The sequence below is a fragment of the Lygodium microphyllum genome, chromosome 9 (assembly GCF_053477565.2).
Source record: "Lygodium microphyllum isolate KBCC chromosome 9, Lygodium_microphyllum_v1.1.10, whole genome shotgun sequence".
In the NCBI taxonomy this organism is placed as follows: Eukaryota; Viridiplantae; Streptophyta; class Polypodiopsida; order Schizaeales; family Lygodiaceae; genus Lygodium; species Lygodium microphyllum.
In genome coordinates, this window is record NC_141143.1 from 158578804 (window position 1) to 158590813 (window position 12010).

Genomic DNA, 12010 nt, shown 5'->3' on the forward strand with positions numbered 1-12010 from the left:
CCATGGAAGCATGGTGCAACATACAAAAGCGATTCACCTTCTCTTCCATTGAGGCATCCATTCTTTTTTCTACCCCATTTCCAACCACCACATCTCCAGTCAGTCTATCATCGTCCTTCAGCGTCCATAGCATTTCATTGTCTGGTTCCACCGTTGGTAGCCATTGTGAGATATGCACTAATGCCTCTAACACCAACCAACCTTCGACCATGATACCTTCTGGCCGAGCTTGTTGTCGCACAAAGCCTTTCAAGGTTTTCATGAAGCGCTCCCAGAAGAACATCCATCGTGTATGGACAGGTCCAGCAATATCCACTTTGTCCACAAGGTGCACAAGAAGGTGGACTTGTATCGTGAGCATGCTAGTGGGTAGGTATTTCTCAAAGAGACAGACCGTCTCCACTGCTCCCCGCCTCGCGGATTCAATAGAGGACGTCTTAATCTCTTTCTATGAGATCCATTGCACCAAATTCGACAACTTGTAAATGGCCCCGCAAATTTCTGGAGTAAGGCATCCTGCGATCGCGATCGGTAGGACAAACTGCCACAAATGAGAAAGCATTATGACTAATGGCCACTTTTCAAATTGCAAAATGCCCACGCTAATTACAATCCATTCTGTTCACAAACCTGACATATCTTATGCCAATCATGGGATTTTTGCCTTGACAGTTGGTCATCTTTAGAAAATACGGACCTGAGAGAACGCATCATACCTGTCGGAGTGCGAATAGACTTGATTACTTACTTCACAATGCGCTCTTCTTTAGTGGACAAAACCCAAGGAGTGCAAGGAAGCTGCATGTGACCATCAGCACACTCGACTGTGGGCCAAAGCGCCTCCATCTTACCTATCTCCTTCAAATCCATTCATGCCCCTATAGTGTCTCTCTTTCCTGTGATGTGGTCCCATAGCAAGCTGCCCACATTCTTGAAAATATGCATGGGATCTAACAAGTGGTTTACCTATAAGTGGGTCCAATATGGCAACTCATAGAAAACTAAGAACCGTCGCATTCCATTTGGATGTGATTCCGAGTTTACCATTTTCAGCTCGTACCAGCTTGCGGCGTTCATACGTGTTGGAGATCGTCCAAGGAAACCTTCCCTGAGTACATGATCCTCTGGCAAGAAAGCGGGGTGTCCTTGATATACCATCTTCTTCATGGTTCGTGACCTTCGGGAGTCTAACTGTGGCCCACACAATGGACATGCATGATAACCTGAGGTAACCAGACCTGTAAGGTGAGCCCCGACCTAGTGAATACTTGATTGAATGAGATAAAATATAGATATTACCAACAAGAACGGAGGTTTGCTCACCTGAGCACTCTCCCAATCCCAAAAAGTCATGCATTATCTACATGAGAATGGCTCGAATGTTGGCTGACGCCAACCATTGTGCCTGCTCATATCTTGCACAGTGACCCCCTCCTTCCACAAAATCTTAATCTCATCGACTAATGGACGAAGATACACGTCCATATTTTTTACTTTTAGGGGCCTGGGACGAGCAAGCTAAGGATGAGATGTCCTTTCTTCGTAGAAAGCCATGGAGGGATGTTGTAGTTGACAAGCACTATAGGCCACACACTGTAAGAAGTTGAGCGCAGACCGAATAGGTTCACACCATCCATTGCGAGACCCAGCCGAAGATTCCTTGGCTCTCGCGCAAAGACTGGGAAGGTAGAGTCAATGTGGCTCCATGCGCGAATCCGTTGATATTCGTTGAACTCCATCTGTGGACCTATTCTGCACATGCCATGTTGTCAAGCTTGCCATGCTGGACGTACGAAACATGTGGTTTATGTGGGGGATGAGCGAAAAGTGTCTGAGAACTTTTGAGGGATGGTTTGACCTTGCAAGTCCTGCCGATACCTGTGAGCACCACACTTTGGACATGTCTCCATAGTCTCATATTCATCTCGAAACAGTATGCAATCGTTGATATATGCATGGATGTTATTGTAGTCCATACCAAGCTTCCGTAAAACATGTCGTGCATCATCACGAGACTCGGGCATGGTATTTGCAGGTGGTAATATATGATATTTCAATAACCTAAAAAAAATCATAAAACACCTTGAAAAAGCACAAATGTTTGTAATAATAGTGTCAAAAAATAATAATCAATGAAGCCTATGTGCAAGGTACCTGAATAACTCGGTCACACTCGTATCGCTCCACCCATATTTTGCTTGCACACTTAAGAGTGCAAGCAATGTCTTCAACCGAGATACTCGGCACCCATCATATAATGGTATGGATGCTTCCTCTCTAAGCGGATCAGATGTCTCGACATCCATGGGAATCAATGCATCGATCATTGCCTCCATCTCAGGCTCCAAGATTGTAGGTAGGTCTGGAAGGTTGTCTGTCTCCTCTGGCATTGACGGTATAGATTGGCCTTGCAAATGGTGGATTGGCTCCTGCAATCCATCCATCGCACATCCACGAACTCTTCTAATTGGCCGCAAAGGGTGCACTCCCCCTTGGGACGAGACATCACCCCCTTGGATAGAAAATTTGCCAACAAGACCCAATCTTATTGTGTATGGTTTTCAATTAGCTTGCGAGTACAATGCATGATTAATATTAACTTCAAATTACCGTTTGCTGAAAATCCGCAATCGCCTGATCAATGATCTCAGATTGAAACTCACCGAATTGTCGTACGTGTTCTATAGACAATCAGTGTTTTCGTCTAATTGCCAACTTGCATTGAGAGCAAGGACATGGGACATGTTTATTAGGATATGCCTCGCAATCTTGAACAATAAGTCCTTCTTCGTTTTCCATCTTATCTACATTACAGTAAACGAGGCTCAAATGGATAGCTTTATGGAGATGTATGTCAAGTTGCAAGTTGACCATTAGCTCTTGCTTGAGAGGTTTTAGCCTCTGCAAGAGCTTGAGAAGCAAATTTTGTAAAACATTGAGGTTGATATTGATGCATCCATGGTGTTGAAATCTAAACTTCAAGATATAAGAAATGCTTTACTGATTAATGTAAATAATGCATTGTACATAGTAGTTGAGAGATTTATTGATGTTATATCTCGGCCATATACCATGCTCAAGGATTTGTTTGTCCCGGTAGATAATTATTCGTTATTGTAAAAAAAAAAGCATTGGTTCATAAGGTTCATGAGTCGAAGACTAAATGTTTAGACTTGACTAAAAGATTGGATAATGGCTTAGATGCTAAAAGGAAAAGTGATGAATATGTTACTTCATCATTGCAACAAAAAGATTGGTGACAAGGATGCTATGATTAATGAAGTTCTTCACGAGGTGAATATAGAGTTGAAGGGGATGGAACACGATTCTTCTTTGGGATTTAATGGTGATAAGTAAATTATTGAGGTGTCTTCTTATACAATCATTATACCTTATATACCTAGCTACGGTCTCTAGGTTATGTACTTTGAGTATCTTAGAGGGGCTCTACTAGGATTACTTATACAACTGCACTAGAGGGCTTTGAGTATAAGTAATCCATTTATGAGCATCATTGAGGATCTCTTAGTCTAATAATAAATCAGTCTCAACAAAAAGCATCTTAGAAATGTGGTTTTTTTGTCCTAGGATCACGTATTAAAATTAATGCCATCTATGAAATTTATCAACTATAGTAATAAAATTTGTTTCAATCAATTCTACTCATAGTCATAACATTTGAAGAAAATATCCTATGCTCAATTTAAGGGATTCTTCTTCTATAACAATACTTTTGGGTTCATTTTGATGAAGTACCGTAATGACCATTAGCTAGGGTATCATTTTCTTTTAGTCCTTCCGTTGACTAGTTGGCATGATTTCTAATTTGTTATGCCTATAAAGTTAATACAAAAACAATGAATTATGCATATCACAATTAGATCCCCTACTTGGACATTATGAAGGATATGACCAATTTTAAGCCATCTTAAAGAGTCACCAATGTACGTGGCCCATGGCAAAGCACATTGCATACCATTATCGATAAGTCTATTATCATGCATCTTAAATCTCCTAATTAGACTTTATAAAGTGTATGACTAATTTTTAGCCCTCTTAAGGAGTCGATGTAATGGTACCCATAAAAAAAACAAAGTGGATACCATTACCATACTCATGGATATGCTATCGTTTCAATATATGTTATCTTTCTCTTTCTCTCCCTCTCCCTCTCTTTCTCTCCCATTTCCTCTCCCTGGCAAGAAGCCTGATGTATCACACTTGAAGGTATTTGGCTGTGTTGCATACGTTCATATGCCAGATGAGCTACGGAAGAAGCTTGATCCAAAGGCAGAAAAATGTGTTTTTATTGGATACTCTTTAGAGCAGAAAGGGTATCACTGTTATAACCATATCACAAGTGAGTTCAGAGTGAGCATGGATGTTATCTTTGATGAGATGGGAAGTTGGTATACACCTACTGGTGATGTTTTGGATGATGATAATGATCAGGATAGCTATGTGCAGAAAGATAAACAAGAATCACGGAGTCTTAGTGGACCAAAAACATCATCTGGTACTACACCTATAGTGAACCCTTGGTCTGGGAGACTAAGGAGTAGCCCCACATCTTCAGGTGGATGTATAAGTGTTGCAGGGAAGGACAAATGAAAGAAGAAAGTGCTAGATGGTAGTGATGCATCTACCAGTCATTTGGGATTGGATGGAGATTCTAGTGGTTCGGAGAACTTGGATGATGAGCTTGGTATTCCTTCAGTCAGGACACCAGGTATACAAAGAGCTCATAGTAATGTAAAGGCTCCATTAAGTGATCCAGTGCTACGCAGATCTAGTAAGGTCAGATACCCTATTAAAAGATTTGGTTTTGAAGGTTATGCAGCTCACCATTATGCTTATATGGTGAAACTAGTTGAGGATGTTGAGTCCACTTGTTTTGAGGATGCTGTTGGTCATGCTCATTGGGATGCAGCAATGGATGAGGAGATGGCTGTATTAGAAGCCAATAAGACTTGGGATTTGGTAGCCTTACCTAAGGGTAAGAAAGCTATTGGCTGTAAGTGGGTTTACAAAGTCAAGCATAATGTAGACGGTTCAGTTAGTAGGTATAAGGCTAGGCTAGTTGCAAAAGGCTATGCTCAAACATATGGCATAGATTATGATGAGACATTCAGTCCAGTTACTAGGATGGCAACTGTTAGGTGTGTGATTGCCTTGGCAGTAGCCAAAGGTTGGAGTTTGTAGCAAATGGATGCTAAGAATACCTTCTTTCATGGTGAATTGTAAGAAGAAGTGTATATGGAGCAGCCAGCAGGTTATGAGGATTTAGAGCATCCTACATATGTGTGCAGGTTAAAGAAGGCACTCTACAAGCTCAAGAAAGCACCTAGAGCATGGTCTGACAAGATTGGAGAGTATCTTGTCAATATTGGATTTTGTATTTATGATGTTGATCACTCACTTTATGTGAGAAAGGGAGATGCATGTCTGGTCATCATAGTCATCTATGTGGATGACTTGATTATTACAAGTGACACTGATAATGGGATTGCTGAAGTTGACTTCTTGAAGAAGAAGTTTGAGATGAAAGATTTGGGTGAACTGATATACTTTCGTGGTATTGAGATGATCAGATGTGATGATGGTGTATGGCTATCCCAAAGGCAGTATGGCTTGGATATGTTATCAAGGTATGGTATGACAGCATGTAAGCCTCTTTCAGTACCATTGGAGCAGAATGTGAAGTTGAGTGCTGATGTTGGAGATGAAACAGAAGACCCTACTATGTTTAGGAGGATAGTAGGGAGTTTGATTTACATGACTATCACAAGGCCAGACTTAAGCTATGCCGTTGGCCTTGTTAGTCAGTTTATGCAGATGCCTAGAAAGCCTCACTTGTATGCAATTGAGGTATGTGAAGTCCACTTTACATTATGGACTTTTTTATGAGGCAAGTAAGGACATACACGTCTTTGGATACACAAATGCAGATTGGGCTAGTAGCATGTCAGATAGAAGATCTACAAGTGGATTCATGTTTTCCCTTGGTAGTGCAGCAGTTACATGGAGCAGCAAAAAGCAACCTACAGTTGCTTTATCGAGTACGGAGGCCGAGTATAGAGGTGCTGCTATGGCAGCATGTGAGGTGGTATGGTTGCAAAAGTTATTAGGTGATTTGGATGTGCAGGGAGATGGTCTAGTTTTCATTCATTGTGACAACATGAGCAGCATACAGCTAGCTAGGAATCCAGTGTTCCATGCTAGGACAAAACACATTGAGGTACACTACCACTTTGTGAGTGAGAGGGTACTTGTAGGAGAGATTGACTTGATATATGTCAGCACACAGGATCAGATAGATGACATTTTCACAAAGGCATTGGGTGCAGAGAAGCTTCGAAAGTCCCAAAGCTTACTTGGAGTTGCAAAGATAGAGTTGAGCTTGAGGGGCAGTGTTGAGATGGCAAGCTCAATACATGCGAACATTGATGATGGATCACTTGGCTAGATGGGTCCGCACGTCTACACTTAGCATGTTGGTGGTCATTATGATACTCACATGGCCTCTGACTTCTCACTTATTATATTTAGTTTGTTACACCTACCTATAGCTGGCAAAGACATAGCACTAGTCAATTAGTGTAGTCAGTTATGCACTGTTTGACTTAGTAGGACACTTTCCTTTATGTTGTATCTTATCTATACTTTGTGTACATTGTATACTGTGTGGAAGAAGAAGAAGAAATCAGCAAGAAAACGTTTTGGCCTCCATCTCTCTTATTGTGTTCTTGAGTGAGCTTCCTCTTGTGTATATAGTGTGTGTTTGGCGCAACAGCTCAAGCAAGTCCCCCCACCACGCGATTCTTGACATTTCCTTGCCAAAAATCATAATTACAAATGCTACCATGACCATCCTTATTTAATTAATGACCCACAATATCCATTCTTGATGGAGAGTGACTCAATGGTGTGTGGCTTTTCCAAGATCCCTGAGAATGTCTACGTGCCTTCGAAGAAGGTGGTTGTGCACGACCCATTTTGTGGCCCTGTCACTCTTCTTCTGGCCACTTTCCTACATTTCCCTCATTCCAAAAAGCACATTGAAACTTTTTGGGTTAGGTTGGGAAGATTTTGCCATCTTTTGCTGAACATTACCTAGACTTTGCTGACTCTTAGGCAATGGATTCATACATTGGGAACTATCAGTCATCTCATTCCTCCCACTTGATTCTTCTTCATAATGATGGAAATTGTGACCAACAAATGGACTTGGATAGTTTGGGAGCCACACCATGGTTGAATCCAAGAATAGATGCAAAACCATCCATCTGAAATTGTGAAGTCCTTGGATAAGGAGTCTGAAGCATGGATGTCCCCAAATGTTGGTCTAGTGGCACATTTAGACCTCCATTCTATTGCTCTAGTTCAACATTCTGTTTGTCCCTATAAAAGAAGGCAGCAGGTAGAGCTCCATCCCTATTTCCTGTAGACCACTGAAGGACATATCCCATCATACCTTACCCTTGCAAAGGAAAATGTTGAAGGTATTCACCTTGAGACACAATTCAAAAAAGGTGATTCTTGTAGTAGAACTGAGGTCAAGGAAATCAAAGACATGTGGGCTAAAGAATTGATGGAGAATTTCTCCATGTTTCAGCACTTACTAAAGTGCCTCTTGGCTTGCAGACCACTTAGAGCAGCAAAGGTGAACCGCCTTGTTCACATTGCACTTTACCCTGTGATGAGAGAGAGCTTTATGCTATACACAGACATCTATGATGGTTTGGCCATCTTGCTTGATGTGTTCTTTGACATGGAGCAACGGGATTGTGGTAAGGTTTTTGATATCTACAATAGAGCAGCCAGATGCTGGTGATTCAGGAGGTGCTTTATTCTTGTCAGTACAATTCCTTCTTCTCATTACATAAAAAAATGATACTCAAATAGATGTACAGATGTTAGCATCTCAGAGTTTAAATGGCAAGAGAAAGCTTGTAGAGATCATGAAGAAGAGAGATAGAAATACTAATCAGAGGAGTGGAATGCTGAGGGTCAGTATTCAATCAGAAGCTAATAGTAGCTACTAGCTCACATCACACTGAAAGGGTTACATGGACACATGTTTCCTAGATCCTCAATTAACTAACACGCTTGAAGTCACATTCTATGTAGCCTTCAGGCTACATAGAATGTGACTTCAAGCATATTAGTATCCTAGGCCTCATTAGATTGAGGATCTAGGGCAACATCTGTCCATGTAACCCTTTCAGTGTGATGTGAGCTAGTAGCTACTATTAGCTTCTCAATTGAATCTCTGACCCTCAGCATTCCACTCCTCTGATTAGTATTTCTATCTCTCTTCTTCATGATCTCTACAAGCTTTCTCTTGCCATTTAAACTCTGAGATGCTAACATCTGTACATCTATTTGAGTATCATTTTTTTATGTAATGAGAAGAAGGAAGATCTACTGGCATAAAGCACCCCTGTGAATCACCAGCATCATCTCGCGAGTTTGGTTCAGCTTCCATCTTTCACATGAACCAATAGATGGATTTTTGTGGACTTGCTTGGCTTGGCAGGGATAGGATTGTCTTCTAAGGTTCCATTACCCTCTGAAAAGCCACTCTGGCCTTCCTGGAATGTGTGAGTGCTAGACAAGGGTTTGCATGAGGTCTTCTTCTTTAAAGACAAGTATGAAAATGTGGCTGCAAGGTGATCACCAACACCCGTAGCATCTGATATTGTGGGATGCTTGTTCTGGAAATGATCCAGCTGTAAAGGTCCAAAAAGCACATGAAGCAGACCTTCATTGTGTTGCTTGGATTTTACTTGATGACAATCTTCTATTGACAAGCTCAGCTGATAACTCCATTAAAATGTTTGATTGCCGAAACTAAAAAAATACCTTCAAAATTGGCCAAAAATGACCCAAAATCTGGTCTTCCAGCCTCCAAACTTGGTCCAAGACTCCATGAATGCTCCAGACCTATAGTCCTTGTGGTCGAAAATTCCTTGATAATTGCACTGCTGCTCCATGTCGTCTGTACCTATGTACCTATGGCTTCTTGGAATTTTAATTGAAAAGGATGGTAATTGAGCATATAAGGTAACTAAATGGATTAGAACTAGAACTCTAATACCAACTGTTAAGAAGAGGACTGGGGAGAGAGAAAGAGGAGAGAGAATACTGCAGAAGAGAGGAGTGTAGAAAAGAGAAAAAGAGAGCAACGAGGAGAGAGAAATACTAGAAATGGAGAGAGAAGGATAGGAAAGAAGAAGAGAGATGGCTGGAAGCCATGAAAGGACAAGAGAAGATAGAGAGAGATGGAGGACAAAGATGTATTATTGTGTAAAAACCACTTACATATGCATGTGTCCTTTGTCCTTTTATATACCCCTAATTCAGTTCTTTACATAATCCAGCCAAGGGGATTCTATCCAGTCATTCCAAATAGCGAGCTCATCATTTTTTGCTTCCTTGAGTTTTCATTTTTGAATTGCATTGTTGCCATGGGAATAGCCACTTATAACTCTCTTAAGACTTAATCTTGATTAATTTCAAGCTTAAGAGCTTAGCCTCCATAGTTTCATATTGACGACTAAGAGGGGGGAAGAGAGTAATTCAATATCTCCAACATTTGTCCACAGAATCATGAGCAAACTAGAGAAATTGGAAGGCAACAAACAATTCTCCTATCCTATCACTTGAGAAGAAGGGGGTACACTGAAGCTCCAAATTTGAGATTGGAGGAGAAGGCATGACAATCTTCATGGGAGAGGCATTGGCTTCAATTCTCTCGTCTTGCCCTCTCCAACTACAATTTCCTTGTTTCCTTGTCCATTTTCATTTTTTGGTTTTGGTATGGCTCAAAAGCCTCTTCCCCTCTTCAATGATGGCACCATTTCATCATCTTCTCTTCCTGTCTCTCTCTATCAACCACAAGCTTTTCACTCTCTGTGATGGTGATAGGACATCAAAACTAAGACCAAAGTAGATCAAGCATGAAGTTGCTATCCACATCAGAGAGTATCAACGAGGAATCATGAGAAAATCTGGTAGATAATCTCCATGAAACTCTTCTCTCTCTCTCTCTCTCTCTCTCTATATATATATATATATATATATATATATATATATATATATAGGATGGCGCCCAAGAAGATGGAGTTCAAGGAGATGATGGCACCATCTCCCAATCTCCCTCCTCTTCCAATTTCTTCTCTCCTCTTTGTCTTGAAGATGATGTCTCTTTGTTTTTTTCCTCCCTCTTGCTTATGTAACATGCTGCCATTGCCAAGAATTGAGTAAATATGCTATCTCCATATCTAGTAATGGAAGGGTTAGGAAAGGGTGGCGAATTGAAGAGGAGAAATGAGAAGATAGATTGCCGTTGTTGTGAGCTTTGTGAGGCTCCAATATAAAGGATAATTTATGCTCCTTGCATTCTCTCTCCCTTAGTCTTCCAGGATGATGCTTTCTCTCTCTCTCGCGCCCTTAGTCTTCCAGGATGATGCTTTCTCTTCTGATTTTCTTTTTTTTTCCCCTCTTCATGATTACGGCCTCATGAAGATGATGTCCTCTTTTTTCATGGCAACCCCTCTTCTTCACGACCCTTCCTTTCTCCAACGGCCTCCAGTAGTGTCTTTTTTCTAACTAACTTCCAAATTTTCTTTCAATTCATTTCCTTCCCTTCCCTTATGTACTTGCAATGAAGGCTATTTATAGATACATACATTTGGGTGGAAACCCATTTTACACACTGCAAAATAATCTTAGATGGATGCACTGCTCGACACCCAATGCCTTCACCACCCTTGATCATGAGACTAATTTGACACATGGTGTCAAGATCTAGAAACTATACAAAATTTCCACAAATGTGAATTAATGTTCTCGGTGCAATATAGACCCAAATTGTTCCTTCACCCCCCCTTCTAAACCTTAATAAAACCATTATTATGGTTCTTGTTTAATTAATGCAACTTTTCCCACATGCAATTTCCGCATAAAACATAATAGTAACATCCCAAATTGACAAGGAAATCCATAGCCCCCATCACCATTCATTGTAATTTGTAGGTCAACTCGATCCCTGCTTTAATGTCCTTCTTTACAAAAATTCCCACTCTTCCTTTACCCCCCATACCATTTGTGAACAATTCCAAATCAACTTCTCTCTAGAATAATGGCATTATAGAAACTGAACTTCTTTGTGTTTCTATTCTTCTTCAAAAGATCATGATACTCATGATAAACTCAAAGGAAAACTCTGCTAATTGAAGTAACCACAATATTTGCCAAGAAATATCCAATAATAAGCCACTGCATATTTGAACTAAACACTCTCCATAACATACATGGCAAGGCTGCACAACCTAGTATAAAAATTGCTTGGGCACTTAAGTCCTCTATCTGAGAAATGTAAACAGTATATTACATGGTAGGACAATTTGATCATCTATCTGCCTTATACACCTATATTCAAGATTTGACGCAAAGAATTGAGTCGAATCAGTGAATAGAGAAATAGCATAACAAGTCCAAGTAACATCACATCTTCAAATGACTCCATACTTGTTTAGAGAGCTTTCAAAGATTGCTAGCACATTGATTGGCCAGGGTTGGGATTCACTAAGGAAATCTATCAAATTTCATCTATGTCACTACCTTTCTCTCATACAAGAACTTCCTTGTATCGACATCTCCTGACTAGACTGCAGAGACACGGCCTCCAAAAACGGCAACAACACGCACCACATCTGCATTAAATTAATGTAAAAAGTTGGTAATAATGTGCCAATTGTGTACAATTTTGCTGAAAATTTTGCAATAGTAGGCAATGTTTCTAGGTGTTGTCAGACCTCTCTACCTGTAGGGCATAGTCCCATTCTGGTCCCCTAAAATGGCATGAATTGGGGTTCTAACCTAACAACTACGAAGGGTCGGCGGACGTTGGTAAAACCTTGCGAGAAGCCTCCCAGTTCTCTGGGAGGACCACCCTGTCGTAGGACAGACCCGTCTTCCCTCAATAGGCATTATTTATTTATTT